The sequence below is a fragment of the Mustelus asterias genome, chromosome 15 (genome assembly GCF_964213995.1).
Source record: "Mustelus asterias chromosome 15, sMusAst1.hap1.1, whole genome shotgun sequence".
In the NCBI taxonomy this organism is placed as follows: domain Eukaryota; kingdom Metazoa; phylum Chordata; class Chondrichthyes; order Carcharhiniformes; family Triakidae; genus Mustelus; species Mustelus asterias.
The window spans coordinates 40,702,778-40,718,360 of NC_135815.1; positions in this window are offsets into that span (position 1 = coordinate 40,702,778).

Sequence of the window (15,583 nt, forward strand, 5' to 3'; positions counted from 1 at the left end):
GAATTTCCAGCGTCTGATCTGCTCTTGTAGCCACAGTATTTATAGGACTGGTGCAGTTCAGTTCCTGGTCAATGTTAACACATGGGATGTTGATTATGGGATTTCAGTGATAGTAATGCCATTAAATGTCAAGGAAAGATGGTTAGATTCTCTGATGTTGGAGATAGTCCTGGTACTTACGTCACACAAATATTACCTGCCATTATCAGCCCAACCTGAATGTTGTCCAGGTCTTGCTGCATATGGACTGCTTCAGTATCTGAGGAGTCACAAATGGCCATAGAGGTAGGTTTACAGCATGGAAATTTGCTGAACATTGTGCAATCATCAGCAAACATCCCCAGTACATGTATAATAAATGAATACATACCCATATGTACAATATTAAAATATGAATAGAAATATGTATTTAAATGTTAATTGATAGGTAGTTGTTATATGACTTCTGCAAAATAACATGTTCACAGAATCTTACTTAATCATTAAAAACTTACATATATATAGTGCACCTTCACAGGCTTTGATTTTTATTGGGAAGGATATACGGGAGCTGGACAGCAGGAGGTTCACTCAGACAGGTTGGGGCCATGAAGGCCCCATGGATAAAACTTCCCAGAATCCCATTTGACTTCCGACCCGACTCTCAAACTGGTCAGAGAGATTGATGGAGAATTTACATCAAGGAGGCTGCAGCCACAGAACTATGAGAACAGTCCCTGACAATCAGTAGGATGAGGAATTCGAGAGCAATATTGGTGTGCAATTGATGAGGGCTGGGAACTCCCTCGCAATGCACAAGCACGTGGAAAATTATAGCTTGAGAGTCCCCCAAGAACTCTTTGGCAAGTCTGGGGTTAGCCTTTACTGCCCAACTAGCTACTCTCGCCATGGTTCTGCTTTCAGACAGTTCAGACTTCCCCGTTTTGCCATTAATATTATGTTTGCATCTTAAGTAGGCCTCATGCCTGCTTTCGGTGGGAGTTTTTTTGATGACCAGATTCACTATTGTAAAATATTACATTGGTCAGAAATGCGTTGAGTCATAAGGAAGATTTTGATTGTCAAGATTATAACCCGTGTCTAACTCTTTCCTGTCTGTTGTGAGGGTTTACAAGTGTTAAAATTAAGGCCGAAATGTCAAGGCAACTCAGAGGTGAAATAGGAGAAGTTCTAGGAGAGGAGACCAAATGAAAAGATAAACTTTGAGGAGATGTTTAACGGAGTGAAGAGGAGTAGCAAGGTGGAGAGGCTGTATGGAGAGATTTACAAGATAGAATCCTACAGTGCAGAAGGAGGCCATTCGGCCCATCAAGTCTGCACTGACCACAATCCGACCCAGGCCCTAGCCCCATAACCCCATGCATTTACCCTAGCTAGTCCCCCTGACACTAAAGGGCAATTTAGATGGCCAATCCACCTAATCCACACATCTTTGGACTGTGGGAGGAAACCCACACAGACACGGGGAGAATGTGCAAACTCCACACAGACAGTGACCCAAGCCAGGAATCGAACTTGGGTGCTTTGGCGCTGTGAGGCACTGTGCCACCGTGCCGTCCCTGGAGGAGCATGAATGCTGAACATCCTGTGACTGACGATGAAATGAAAAGTTAAAGGGAGGGAAGGATGTGCAGGAAACCTGTGTTGAAAATTGAAAGGTTATGGGTTGTGCTGTAGGGTTGAAGGAAGTTTTAAATGATTATGTAAATTGGTGCTCAAGCAGCTTGTGAGAAGGAGATGGACACAATAGTCGGGACGTTCCAGCCTAGCTCGCCCCAAAACCGGAAAATCCTGCCTGAGGTCAATGGATCTTTGCATGGTCCACTGCCCGTCACCCCTCTGCCCGCTACGATTCCCGTGGCGGGTGGGACGGAGAAAATTCCCCCCATTGGCTTAGGAGACAATAAAATCATAGTAGAAAGTTGCTATTATCTCCTTGCCATCTAACCCAGTTTGTCCTGACCCCTGTGAAGAAGATCACAAGTGATGGACTAGATAACATAAGGGGAAAAAAGTTAAAAGGAACACAATTCACATTGAATTGTCAATTTGATTTTGTTTCCTCTTTCTATTATTGAATTGTTAAATATATTTTCTTGAACAATAACTAATTTTGGTCACAGAAGGGAGATATTGAGCTCAGCAGTATATTAAAGCTCAATTAGTGATCAATAAATGATTATTTCAAGGAGTTTCAGTGATCTTGATATTTCAACTGTGTAATTTAGTTAATGAAGCATTCTTGAATGCATTTGTTCCTCCAAGGCAATTTTCTCCAGTGACGTCTTCAGCAGCGACTATTCAAAAGAAAAATCAGCAAACTCATTAAGGAACATAAATTGCTCTGAAGATTATTTGAACGATTGATCTGATCAATATCGTACCTGTGTTATTTTGTTGTGGCTGGAAAAAAGGAATAAAGAGAAAAATAACCAAACTCTTCTTTTACATCTGTAGATATCAAAACGACGGAGAGGAAACAATTGCATATTTCACTGCGACTGTCCCCAACATGATACCATTTACTGTCACACCCACTGGAAGCTATACAAGAACCTGGCAAAGGCAGAAAAAAAATCTCCACCTCGTCGCCAAGGCAGTGGCACTCTAGACACCGTCAAGACAATTCAGGCTTTGTCAGAAACAAAAGGTATCTATTGATAAATGAGAAACTATGTACAGGGGTTTGCAGCCCCAAGCTGCCTTGAAGCAGTCCCCCCAGCTGCTCCAGTCCTTACATGCTTACTACATGGCTTCACGATGTACTCTGCCCGAGAGAGGACTTCACCTCTAGGGTGATCACTCACTCTTGGTTCCCATTGGTCCTTCAAGCCAAGTGACTCTCTTCTGCTGTGCTGCCTTAAAGAGACAGACCCCACAATCACTACAAACACCAAGATCAATTCAGGGAGGAAAAGATAGCTAGTCATTTCTTTCGAACCCCCAAGACTTATCAAGCAAGCTCCATGTGACTGAGAGACACATTGCTCATTATCCCACTACATTTTACCTGCTGTGATATGAAGCATGGCTTAACTCTTTTCTGATTGGTGCAGAGAATCCACACTCAGAGCCAGAAACCTCACTCAAAGGCCAAAGACCAACTACGAAAAGAAACACCTTCAGACATTTAACCTAGTTCTCCACTGACTTAAATTGTCCACTGTCCCCGGTTCTCCGTAAACTACTTAGGTCAAACAGTCTATTCAGGTGGACTGAATCTCATTTTTAAATTATTTTAAAGGCCTCTGTCAAATCTCCTCAAAGCCCGCATTTTCTAAACTGAGCTTTAAGCTTAGGGCCTTTCAATTCACAATTGTGGGTATCAATCTACCAGCTGTTCTTTAAATCAGCCTCCCATCCATTGACTCTGTCTACACTTCCCGATGCCTCGGCAAAGCAGTCAGTATAATCAAGGACCCCACGCACCCCGGACATTCTCTCTTCCACCTTCTTCCGTCGGGAAAAAGATACAAAAGTCTGAAATCACGTACCGACCGACTCAAGAACAGCTTCGTCCCTGCTGCCGTCAGACTTTAAAATGGGCCTACCTCGCATTAAGTTGATCTTTCTCTACACCCTAGCTATGACTGTAACACTACATTCTGCACTCTCTCCTTCACTATGAACGGTATGCTTTGTCTGTATAGCGCGGAAGAAACAATAGTTTTCACTGTATACTAATACATGTGACAATAATAAATCAAATCAAAACCTTTTCCCAAACTGTGGGGAACCAAAACTGGATAAGTTATTCTAGATGAGGTCTAATCAAGGACAGTGCAGTGTAATTCTGTTTTATTTATTCGTCACAAGTAAGGCTTACAGTCACACTGCAATGAAGTTACTGTGAAATTCCCCTAGTTGCCACACTCTGGTGCCTGTTCGGGTCAATGCACCTAATCAGCACATCTTTCAGACTGTGGGAGGAAACTAGAGCACCGGGAGGGAACCCGCACAGATATGGGGAGAACATGCAAACTCCACACAGACAGTGACCCCAGCCAGGAATCGAATCCGGGTCCCTGATGCTGTGAAGCAGCAGTTCTAACCATGTGCCACCATGTGTGTTTGTTTGTCTGAGCAATACGTCCTGGTACTTGATTTAATTTTGTGAATCCTAACAGATTAAGTGCAGATTAAGATATGGCACCTCGGTCTTCCTCCCACTCAACAGTCTTAACTTCTCAACTCTGAACATGATACACGTATTTGGCATTAACATTACACAGGGGAATACACCACATTAATCTCTATTAAATTCAATCTGATAGACACGGACCCATTCTTCAATCATATCTAGATCCACTCACATCTATTTTTCTCTTCTAACATTCGAACATCTGCACAAATCTTTGCATTATCCATGAACTTGCCGACAATTCCCCTAGATGTCTTCATCCAGATCATTAATAAAGATTGTGAACGGCAGCAATCCTAACTCTGAACCCTGTGGGAGTCCACCAGCAATTGGCCCCCATTAGTGGCATTAATAGCAGCCTTCTGCCTATGAGTATACAACAAATTCCTTACCAATCCAAAATCCACAGCCAATCCCACAGGATCCCTATTAGTGGTCCATAGTGTAACACCTTGTCGAAAGAATTTTGAAAATTTAGGTACTCAACAACAACACTACCACCTCCCCAGAAACAAAGATTTCTCTTGATATCCTGCCTTTAATGACCACCTGTTAGCCCGAAGGTCTTTAGCACTAATGAAGAATTTTTAATGTGTAGTCACTGTTGTAATGTAAAAAAGGCAGCAGTCAAATTGTGTACGGAAGCTCCCACAAACAGTAAAGTGATAATAATCAGATAATCTGTTTCTTATGGTACTGATTGAGGGTTAGGTATAGGCCTGATGTCAGGGATAACTCACTTGCTGTTCTTCAATAATGCCATAGGATCTTTCGATGTGACCTCAGTTCAAAGTCTCGTCTGAAAGACAGTGACGACGATTTTAAGCCCATATTAGCCATGGGCGGGAATGTTGACATAGGCGGAAATTTTGGCAAGAATCTGAAAACACGGACTGGGCGGTCACCCATTGCCTGTGGCCCTTAAAGTTACTGCCACTCTGAATTTCTATGCCAGTGGATTGTTTCAGGGCTGCACAGGTGACGTGTGAGGCATCTCCCAGTCTGCCCTGCACAAGTTCATCAGGGAGGCCACAGATGTACTATTCGCAAGGCCCACATGTACCTCGGCTTCGACCAGAACCAGGCAAGCCAGGGTGCCAGGGCCATGGGGCTCACCCACATAGCAGGCATGCCTCAGGTGCAGGGTGTCATCAGCTGTACCCACGAGGCTCTGTGGTCTACATTATGGCATGGTCCGCCATTTATGAACTGGAAGGGATACCACTCCCTCAAAGTCCAGATTATCCGTAGATACACATCATGTAGGTTGTGCCATTCCCTGGACAGCACCCATGATAGTTACTTCTTGCAGCATTTGCAGATGCCAGCCATCTTTGAGGGAAACCAGTGACTAGAGGATGGCTCCTCGAGGACAAGGGTTACACACTCAGGAGGTGGCTGATGACTGCAGAGGCCACAAACACCTGCTGAGATGCACTACACTGTGGCTCATGCATCAACACGAGTGCAGGTTGAACAGGCAATTGCTCAAGATGTGGTTCCATTGCCTGGAGCGGTCGGGGGGAGCCCTCCAATACAGTCTCCAGAGGGTGTCCCACATCATGGTGTTGTGCTGCACTCTCCACAACATGAACAGCTGGACCAGGAGGAAATGGAGGACTGCCACTCTCAGATGAGGAGGAGGTTGATGAGGTCAGCAAGGGGCAACCCACGGAGGAGGAAGAAGGACCTCAGGTGCTGGCCAGGGCCCGCATGGGGCGAAGGGCTAGGGATACCCGCATAGCCTCTCGGCTTGGGGAGGACCAAGAGCTGGATGTGCAGAGCTCTCCCACCATTGGGGTCTGACATCAGCTCACTAATGTTGTGTCTGCAAGAGGTCCTCGAGATGGTGGTTACACCCATGGGCAAGAGCCTAAAGCCATTGGCCACACATTGCAGGAGAATGATGATGACTTGCATTGGGGATAGAGTAATTGTCCTCACATTCTCGGCAATATGTCTGACTCCTGCCTGACAGAGAGCTAAATGCGTCCTGCCATGGAAGGAGCTTATCATGGGGTTTAGAGATATTGGATGACAAATCACAGGCCCCTCCGAGGTCAGAGGTCCCGTGTTTTCCTCCAACTTATATCCGAGATGGGCAGTCTCTCAATACTTTGTCAGCCCTTGACATCCTCATCACTGGAGAAGAGTGGCAGACATGAGAGGCTTGAGTGTTGATGTTGGCGGGGGGCGGGGTGGGCGGCGAGGCCCATGCCAATGGCAGGCTATTGGCAGGGGGGGGGGTGGCCCATGCCAATGGCAGGGCGTCTTTACTGTGTCATCAGTATGGGAGGTGCAGAGCTGCCATCCTCACACTCCAGAGAGATGAAGCACTGGGTATGGGTGGGAGTGTGTGTTACATGGAGCGTGGAGGATCTCCATAGGTGAATAAAGTGATGTTTAATACAAGAATGATGTTACAATGGTGACTTATCTCTACTAGTGCCTAGGTTCACCCGTGCCCACTAGGTGCCGATAGTTACTCTTCCTCACTCACCCACTACGGCGAGGTGTCTCCCCAGGATCCACAGCGAAGGTTGACGCCTTCTGTACCCTGTTGCCTGAGATGACCTTGGCATCCCATGGGGCACCTGGACCTTGAGGATCTGGGCCTATGTTTGAATTGCACGGGTGTTGCAGTTCTGCCCTCCTCGGTGTACTGGGCTGGAGGTATGTTGCTCCCAGGAAAGAGGGTAAAGTTGGGCTGGATATCCTCAGGTTTTCCTGGGTGGAAGGCCCTGGGCTGCACTCCTTCCATTCCTCTTCCCTTCAAGTGCCCATGGGCCGCCGGGCTCCTCCATGGGATGGTGGGGCAGCTGGAGTGAGATCCAGAAGGCCCACTGTCCTCTAGAGCTGACACTCGTGGATTCCCAATAGTGCCTGCGCTATGCAGTTGAAGCCTGTACCATGGAACTCATGCCCTCAGCCACGGAGGTCATGAATTGAAACATGGAGGCTGCAGAGGTGAGGTTCATGTGCTTCTTTGAACCGTCTCTGGGGTACACCACATGCCAGTAGGCCTGGACTCTCCAAAGCAGGTCCTTGAGGGCACTGGCAGTGAAAGTTGGTGCTGTCTTCTTTCCTTTTTCCCCAGGGTTACTGACATTCGGCACAGTCTGGTGAAGACTGGCGCCAGTGATGTGAGCGTGCTGGACTACTGTTTAAATATGGCGGTCGGGACCTTTGAACTCAGCAGCTGGGTGGATGAATCAGCTGCTGGCCTGCCAGGTGACTCAGAGGGGAACTCACTCGTGCAAAATTATACCAGAGCGTCGCATATCTGTAACGAAAAACAAAGGTCAAACATTTCTCCAGTAAGTGAATTCTTTTAGATCCAGCTGTGGTTTCCTTAGCTTCTAATCCCGACACTTGTTCTCCAATCCTGATTTTTGTACAACTTAACTTTCAGCATCATTATTGCCGATCCCATTGTGCATTTCCTACCTGGGAGTTAAAATTCCTTCTGTGTTTCACCAGTTTCCCGCTCTAACTCTGGAGGGACATGGGCGTAATCATAGAATCCCTACAGTGCAGAAGTAGGCCATCCGGCCCACCAAGTCGAGGAATAACCTCGAAAATGATGAACCAGTTTGCCTGTTGTTCCTGTCGAAATGTTTGACTCAATTCCTGAGTGTAGGCAGTGGCCAATTTCTGAATAGTTTATTGTAATGTTTACTACTCTTTATCAGAGGGATAAAGGAACTCATTCCCACAGCTGCAGCTTGCTGAGCTTGTTTTTAACTCAACTTTGATCATATTTATTCAAAGTTGCATGGAAATATTATTCAGAGCTTTTGCTTATCTGATGCAGAGTAAAGATAATTTGCATTTATCACATGAACATCCTTCTTTCAAATTAAAATACTTCAGTGGACATGAGGAGACTTCTGGTTGCTGTGCTCGCCAGGTCCTACCACCTCCTGCACTTTGCCCCAGAGTCAGTGCAATGATACACTTCCAGAGGCTTCATTGTGAACAAAAAGGGATTAATTTAGCGATCTTCAAGAACAGCAACATGTTTGCAGCTAATTTTGAAATACCTTTGCTGAGGAGAACTCCTCCCCCTGGGGTGATTCCCCATTCTGAATCCCGATTGGTCACCCAGGCCAGGTGACCCTTACTCTGCTGTGTTGCCCTTAAAGGGACAATCACCGCACTGAGGTTGAGATCTTACCAGCTTGTCACGCCGGTTGATTGGCGTGGTGAGCCAGTAAGAACGGGTGAGAGGTGTAAAATTGGGTTTGTGCCCGGCTTTCTGCCTCTCGTGGTGTCACCTGCACTGTTCTGCTGGCGAAATCGGCTACACACCCAGGAAGGCCAAGGACAGACATGTGGACAGGAGAACAGGGTGGTGCGATGAAATGGCAATCGAAGATCTGGGTCCTGCTTGCGGACGGACAGAAGGTGTTCTGCCAAGCGGTCACCCAGTCTGCGTTTGGTCTCTCCAATGTAGAGTAGACTGATGCCCGTCATCACACCACCTTGCTCTCCTGTCCGCATGTCTCTCCTTGGTCTTTTGCAACGTTCAAGTGAAGACCAATGAAAACTGGAAGATCTTCCGACTGGGCATTTTACAGCCTTCTGGACTGAACATTGAGTTCAACAACTTCAGAGCACGACCTCTCTCCTCCACCTTCACCCCATTTCCATTGATCTATTTCATGTCTTCTTCTCATCTTATTCATCCATATTTGTGACTTCATATTCTTATTTTTACTTTCCCACTTCTGAATCTTACCTTCCCAACCAACTTCCTCCACTCCATCTCCACCCATCCCCCACCCCACCCACACCTCCCCCGCCCCTGCCCCTGCCGCCGCCCCCGGGCCAACTGTCACATTCCTAAGTTTGTCCTCTGACAATCTCTACCTTTGTTCTGCCATTCACACATTCTGAACTCTTAATGGATGCTCTTTGCACCTTTCTCAGCCTTTATCATCACCATTTACCTTCCCTTTGTCTCCCCCACCCTCATAGTATAAATAATGTCCTATTTTCTTTGTCTTTAGCTCTGACGAAGGGTCATCCTGACTCAGAATGCTGGCTCTGTTCTCAAACCTGTTGAGTTTTTGCAGCATTTTCTGTTTTTTTGTCCACAAAACAACTGCTCACTAACATGTGTTCTGTGGGTACTTTTCTTCTCTGTGCAGGGTGCTTAAAGTGATCACAAGTCAGTCCTTTACTTCCAAAGAGACCACCTCAACAGGGTCCAACTTGATGAGGTCGCTGCTATCACAAAACAGATTGGTGTTTACTAAGATGTCTGTATTGATTGCGCAGTGTCATGGCTGAGTTGCGCCCCTCAACTTTTTATTTTATCCATTCATGGAATGTGGGCATTGCCAGCTAGGCCAGCATTTATTGGCCATCTGTAATTGCCCTTGTGAAGGTGGTGATGAACTGCCTTCTTGAACTGCTGCAATCCCTCAGGTGTAGATGTACTACAGTACTGTTCGGGTGGGAGTTTCAGGATTTTGTCCCAGTGACAATGAAGAAACACAATAAATTCCCAAGTTAGGATATTGAGTGGTTTGGGGGGTCTGTACGCTACTCCTACCAATATTGGGGAACTTCCAGGTGACGGTGTTCCTATGTATCTGTGATGGTGGGGACCTGCGGAGGAGGTCGAGACGGATCATCCCCTCTGCATTTCTGGCTGAATGGTTCAGCCTTATCTTTTTCACTGATATGCGGGCTCCCCTATTATTATAAATGGGGATATTTGTGGAGGCTCCTTAATACCATAAGAAATAGGAGTAGGCTGTTCTAAATCATTATATTATGATTTTCCAAATGTACTGCTATTACTTCTTTAATAATTGATTCCAACATTTTCCAACAATAGATGCTAAGCTAATCGGCCTATAGATACCTGCTTTTTGCCTGCCTCCCTTTTTGAATCGGGGTGTCACATTGGCAGTTTTGCAATTCTTCAGAATTCATGGATTTTTGGAAAATTACAATCTCCTTATTTCTCCTTTGCTGGATTCTAAATTTATATCAGTCTTCAGGACTATCATTGACTTTTGCCTCCTTGTATGCTTTTTCTTTCAGCTTAGTATTCTTAACTTCCTTGGTTAGCCATGGTTGGTTTATCCCTCTCTTAGAATCTTTCCTCCTCACTGGGATATATTTTTGCTGTGAGTGTTGAATTACCTCCTTAAATGTCTGTCACTGCTTGCTCACTGTCTTTCCTGCTAATCTATCCACCCAGTCCACCTTAGCTAACTTTATCCTCATTTCATTGTAATTCCCTTTATTTAAATTAAACACAGTTGTTTCAGACCCAAGGTTTGCACTCTCAAACTGAATATTAAATTCTATCACGTTATGATCACTACTTCCTAGGGGATCTTTTACTCTGAATTCATTTATTCCCAGAACCAAGATAGCCTGTTCCCTTGTTGGCTCCATGATATATTGCTGTTGGAAACTATCACTAATACACTCCATGAACTCATCATAGCTACCCTCTCCAACTTGATTAACCAATCAACATGAAAGTTAAAGTCACCGATAATTATTGCTCTATTCTTTTCACCCGCTCCTATTATTTGCTGATTTATAGCCTTTCCAACAGTGTGGCTACTGTTTGGGGGTCTATACAGTACTCCTACCAATATTTTAACCATCATTTTAATTCCCTTTTTGATAGTGCACCGATAGATTGGTTCAGAACATCATTTTTCTAGAGTGACTAGGAACTGGCATATCTTGTAGCCTTCTCCATCTAGAAGGCACCCAAGATGCACTCGCAGGTTTCTATTGGCATGACTACATGAGGTTTCATCCCTCTGAATCTACATTCTTAAATGGGGTCAGTGTCAGAGGTCACAGTTGATAATCTTTTGCTATTGAATGCTGCCCTTCATCGGAGAATGGTATATTTACCACTTTTGCCCATAATTCTATCCCATAATTAAATCTTACAATTCCATTACCAGATCTCTATAGGTATAATTCTGAGTTTTTCATTTACGTGTGGATTGCTCATTTTAATTGTGATGGCGTGCTGCATCTGGTCATGAAAATGTATTACTGCGAGCTGACAGTACCAGCCTTTCTGCCCATTATTTTCTTCCCAATCCAAACGAGCTTGCTAACAATTCAAGAGCTCTAAAACTTTCAAGAAACCATGTAGCACTGAGTCATGGGCTTAATAACCATGCCAGGAATCCCTGAAGACTTCTGGTCCGTCACTGTGACGTGGGCAGAAATTATTGTTTAAGGGCGTAGACAGGATCTCTCACCAAAAGTCACCAGCAAAACATAGGAGGCTTCTAGGAAATTCCTGGTTCTGTTCCAATTCAAGTTTTTCCACTTCCTTAGTTTCCTGCTGAGTAACATCTTTTCTTTCTACTCGTACCAGTTTTACAAGTTCTTATTTTTGCTCTCCTCTTTCTCGACCTTTATTTTGAACGCTTCTAATTGCTGACAATTCTAAATTTCTTTTCATGTATTTTTAGATTTAATACTCATCTTCACTTTACCCTGCAAGTGATATTTGTAGCAGATTTTTCATCATATTTTAATTGGTATTTAAACAAAAACTTGCAGCATTAATAAACAGACTCAGCTTGCAGAGCACTGAACTCTATACCCCAATGCATGGCAGAGTGAGATGGATGGACAATCGCTCCTTCATTACGATATGATGCAACAAAATCAGGTGGGTGCCACAATAATCTCCTGTTTGCTTGGAAAGGTGGTGATTATCATATTACCAAATCATCAGATTGATGGTGAGGACCCATTCATTTATAACTAACACTACATACAGTATCAACAACCTGTGTTTAAACAGCACTTTTAATATTATAGAATCCCTACAGTGCAGAAGGAGGCCAATCAGCCCATCAAGTCTGCACCAACCTACCTTTTTATCTTACACAGGCCCTACCCCTGTAACCCCGCTTATGTACTCCACTAATCTCCCTAACCTACACACCTAAGGGGCAACTTAACATGACCATTTCACTTATCCTGTACAGCTTTGGACTGTGGGAGGAAACCGGAGCACCCAGAGGAAACCCACACAGACATTGTGCAAACTCCACACTGACAGCCACCCGAAGCTAGAATTGAACTCAGGTCCCTGGTGCTGTGAGGCAGTGTGTGCTAACCACTGTGCTACCATGCCACCCAACCATTAAGGAGGCTTTATGTGAACATTATCATTCAAAATTTGATACTGATCCACATAAGAGGATGTTAGGGCAGGTGACCAAAATTTTGGTCAGAAAGGTGGGTTTAAAGGAGGAAAGGGAGGTAGAGGGGGAGAGAGGTCTAGGGGTAAACCTCAGAGCTGAGGGCCTTGGCAGTTGAACACTAATGATCCTGCTATCAGTATAGGTGATGTGTAAGAGGGCAGAAGCACAGGTATCTCAGAGGGTTGTATTTCTGGAGGGGCTTATTGAGACAAAGGAGAGTGACACAGTGGAAGGATTGGAATACAAGGATGGTCATTTCAGCACTGATGCAATGTAATGAACACAGAGGTGGTGGGTGAATGGGACTTGATGTGAGATAGGATGTGGGCATGTGGTGAACCATCGTTGGTTACCACTGTGGGGTTATTCTAATGTTGTTGTTGGGCTAGGGTGTTCACACTGTGGGGTTGTTCTAATGTTGTTGTTGGGCTAGGGTGTTTACACTGTGGGATTAATACACCTGTGGTGGTTGCTGTTGTGGCACATCCCAGTCGGGCCCCGCCTCCTGGGAGAGGTATAAGACCCTCTGCTCGGGCGGGACCCCTCCAGTCTGGAATGGTGTACTCGTGTTCAAATAGTTCCATTGTTAGACAATAAAAGCCTTCAATTACCGAAGCCTTGTGTCTTGTGCTCGATTGTCGTGCATCAATTTTATTGTCTAACATGAAACTCTCGACGGAAAGGAGAGTATGGAACAAATGCTAAAGCCAGAGCGTCTGACGCTGGATCCACGTGCGGTCGGCGCCTCTAACACCTTCGACCACTGGCTGAAGTGTTTCGAGGACTACCTGGCAGCCTCTGCAGCAGTCAGCACGGATAACGACAGACTCCAGGTCCTCCATGCGAGGGTAAGCGACACTGTCTACCTCGCGATTCGTGCGGCCACCACTTACCCGAGGGCCCTCGAGCTTTTGAAAAAGCGCTACACGAGACCTCCCAACGAGATCCACGCTTGCCAGGGGCTGCAACTGCAAAGCTGTGTCGGCTGAGCAGTACATGTACGACCTCGCCCGAGATGCGTTTGTGGCAGGGGTAGGGTCTTCGTACATCCGGCTTAAGCTGTTGGAGAAGGGGAATCTCAACCTGACCCAAGCTATGGAGATGGCTGAAATGCTGGAGGCGGCGTCGAAGAGCTTGGCCCTGTATCCGGAGGACAACGTGGAGACAACGTGGCAGGAGCAGTCACAAATCCCTCCTCACCCCACGGGCTCGTGCTCCCATATTGACCCGACGACGGCGGCAGCCCCAGGCGGCCCGCGGTGCTATTTCTGCAGAGGAGCCAAGCATCCACGGCAAAAGTGTCCTGCTAAAGCGGTGGTCTGTAATCAATGCGGTAAAAAGGGACACTACGCGAAAGTCTGCAGATCGAAGCCCAAGAACGGCAGTGCAGCCTGTGACCCTCCAGAACGGAGATCATCTACATCGACGTCGCAGTACCCACGAGGTCCGTCCATGTGCGAGCCCAGGACAACGCCATTGTGGTTGGCGGAGTCGGAGGAGGATGACCACCAGGAGTCGCTACGCTTGGCGCCCTCAACCATGTGCGATTCATGGGGGTGGCCATTTTGGTCGACGACAACCAGGAGCGACCAGCAGGGGTCCTCAGCATCGACCTCAGCTGCCTGCAGTGACGTCCAAGGGCCAACGGTGGCATCGATCACCCTGGACCAGGCTAAGCACCACAGGCTTGACTGTTCAATGATGAACATTAAGGTAAATGGTCGTACTGTTTATTGTCTGTTTGACAGCGGGAGCACTGAGAGCTTTATTCACCCTGACACTGTAAAGAGGTGTGGACTCTGGGTTCTACCTGCCAAACAGACAATTTCTATGGCATCACGGTCCCGGTCTGTACCGATCCAAGGACGTTGTGTGGTAACTCTGGAGGTGCAGGGCACAATTTACGAGCGATACAGGCTCCTTGTGTTGCCGCATCTTTGCGCGCCAATTCTCCTCGGACTAAACTTTATGGTCCACATGAAGAGTGTGATCCTACAGTACGGTGGGCCACTCCCTTCGCTGACAGTAGGGGATCAGCCGCAGCCTCCAAATTGTCCAAAGCGCCCCGCATGCAATCTTTCCACACTAAAGATCACCACACCCTCTTTATTTAAGAATCTGGTACCAGGCTGCAAGCCCATCGCTACTAAAAGTAGGCGTTACAGTGCTGAAGATCGGATCTTCATCAGATCTGAGGTTCAGCGGCTCCTCAAAGAAGGGATCATACAGCCCAGCGTTAGTCCGTGGAGAGCACAGGTCATGGTGGTTAAGAGCGGGAACAAACCCCGGATGGTCATCGACTACAGTCAGACCATTAATCGATATACGCAGCTGGATGCGTATCCTCTCCCGCGCATATCTGATATGGTCAATCAGATTGCGCAGTACCGGGTGTTCTCCACCATAGACCTTAAGTCCGCCTACCACCAACTCCCCATCCGCCCAGAGGACCGACATTACACGGCTTTTGAGGCGGATGGTCGTCTGTATCAGTTTCTTAGGGTTCCATTTGGTGTCACCAATGGGGTCTCGGTCTTCCAGCGTGCTATGGACCGAATGGTGGACCAGAACGGGCTGCGGGCTACCTTCCCATACCTGGATAATGTCACCATCTGCGGCCATGATCAGCAGGACCATGACACAAATCTCCAGAACTTTTTGCGCACTGCATCTCGCCTGAATCTGACCTACAACAGGGAGAAGTGTGTATTCCGTACGCGCCGGTTAGCCATCCTGGGATACGTAGTGGAAAACGGGGTCATTGGCCCTGATCCCGACCGTATGCGCCCCCTTGCTGAACTTCCTTTGCCCGCTAGCGCAAAAGCACTGAGAAGATGCCTAGGCTTCTTCTCCTATTATGCGCAGTGGGTCCCCAACTACGCGGACAAAGCCCGTCCGCTTATTAAGTCCACGACTTTTCCACTCACGCCAGAGGCCCAATTGGCCTTCAAGGCATTGAAAAGCGACATTGCGAAAGCCACGATGCACGCGGTGGATGAATCCATCCCTTTTCAGGTGGAAAGTGATGCATCTGATTTCGCCCTGGCCGCCACACGAAACCAGGCAGGCAGGCCCGTCGCGTTTTTTTCCCGCACCCTTCAAGGTCCCGAAATTCGGCATTCAGCGGTGGAAAAGGAGGCCCAGGCTATTGTGGAGGCCGTCAGACACTGGCGCCATTACCTGGCGGGGAAGCTGTTCACCCTGATCACGGACCAGCGGTCCGTGGCGT